Below are 2,033 nucleotides of genomic sequence, written 5' to 3' on the forward strand. Positions count from 1 at the left end.
CAAATAAAGTGGCATTGGAAACTCCGCTTTTTGCCTTGCACGCGGCTGACCCGGGTTAGACTCCTCCGCCCCTCTCGGAGAGCCCAGCAAGCTACCGAGAGTATCTGGCCCGCACGGCAAAGCCTGGCAAGCTGCCTGTGACGTATTTGATATGCCGAACACAGTAACAACAAGTCTCGCAATGAAGATGTTACTGGTGCCCGCTCGAGCAAATTGATGAACAACAGGAGGACAGTGCTACAGGGCCACCCCAAAGGCCCAAGAGCTCTCTTCAGAGAAGCCCTCTGTGCACCTGTAGCTCACGGGAGCACTGTTCAGTCAGCCGTACCCCGGACATAACCCAAGTGTCTCAGAACCACTGTCACTGTCACTGTCCTCCCGTTGTTCATCGATTTGCTCGAGCGGGCCCAGTAACGTCTCCATCCTGAGACTTGTTGTTACTGTGTTTTGGCATATGGAATACATCACGGGGAGCTTGCCAGGCTTTGCCATGCGGGCAAGATACTCTCGGTCGCTTGCCGGGCTCTCCGAGAGGGGCAGAGGAATCGAACTCGGCTCGGCCAGGCCAGCCACTCACCAGGCAAACACCTTGTCCGCTGTGCTATTGCTCCAGCCCGTCTCAGAACCACTGATGGATAAAGAAGCTATTGGTACATCTGCACAGCAGGATAACCCCTGGCCATAAGGAAAGACGGAACCACGTGCTTCGCTGCTGTGTGGATGGTTCCGGAAAGGCTCATGCAGAGGGCGTTAGTCAGCGGGAGAGGGACAGACGGAATGATCTCTCCCGGCGGGTACTGGGCGAGACACAGACCGGGTAACTCGTGGCCAGAGGCAGCGGAAACCGAGCCCTGGTCTTTATTAGGCATCTGACCACAGGGGCCCGGGGGGGATAGGATGGTGGGGGACCCAGGGACAGTGCTGGGGCGAGGGTGTGGTGCTGGAATGTCTTGGGCACGAAGCCCTGCCATTGGCAGCATCATAAATCACGATGCCCCAAATAAAACTCGTAAAGGATCCGATGCGCTGAAATGAAAGCGGCAATTACTCGCCGTCTCTGAACGAGACTCCACCCAAGGCCCAGCACGGGAATAAATCATCGCCAGGGACAGGGCAACCGTGTCGCCCATCTGGGAACATCACGACCCAGGAGAAGGACAGGCAGCAAGTGGAAGGATCATGCACAGACCCGGAGCTCATGATGAGACATTACAGCTGGGAGTGAGCCCTGAGCACAGAGCCGGGAATCAGCCCTGAGCACAGAGCCGGAAGTGAGCCCTGAGCACAGAGCCGGGAGTGAGCCCTGAGCACAGAGCCGGGAGTGAGCCCCGGGCACAGAGCCAGGAGTCAGTCCCGAGCAGAGCCGGGAGTCAGCCCCGAGCACAGAGCCGGGAGTGAGCCCTGATCACAGAGCCGGGAATCAGCCCTGAGCACAGAACCGGGAGTCATCCCTGAGCACAGAGCCAGAAGTGAGCCCTGAGCACAGAGCTGGGAGTCAGCCCTGAGCACAGAGCCAGGAGTCAGCCCTGAGCACAGAGCCAGGAGTCAGCCCTGAGCAGCACCACAGGGCCTGAAACCACAGCCCTAGGAACAAGTGAGCCATAGAACGCGGCTCTCTGTGCTCTGGGAGAGTCTGTGTGACAGTGACACTGAGGAGAAACTCACCCAGGGAAACCAGGGACACGGGCTGCCCTCTGACCTGATGGGCACTGGGCTGCCCTCTGTCCTGGCGGGCAGTGACCTGCCTTCTATCCCCTTCTGTCCTTCCCAAGCAGCCTTCGCTGTCCCTGGTCACGCTCCTGTCCTGAGGCAGAAGCCGAGCCTGTGTCCACCCTGTGTGGCATCACTGTCCAGCGTCCCCTGGGGCCTGGGCTCTGCCCAGCAGTGAGGGGCTGGCGGCCTCCATGGGGTGCCAGGGCCGTGGCTCCTCTCGTGCCCATGAGTGGGGGCGCGTCCTCTGGAGAGAAGCGTGTCCACGCACTTTACGCTGGACAGTCACGGGGCGTGAGGCTGTTCCCGCCAGGTGACCTCAT

This window comes from Sorex fumeus, unplaced genomic scaffold (assembly GCF_029834395.1).
Source record: "Sorex fumeus unplaced genomic scaffold, SorFum_2.1 ptg000207l, whole genome shotgun sequence".
NCBI lineage: Eukaryota > Metazoa > Chordata > Mammalia > Eulipotyphla > Soricidae > Sorex > Sorex fumeus.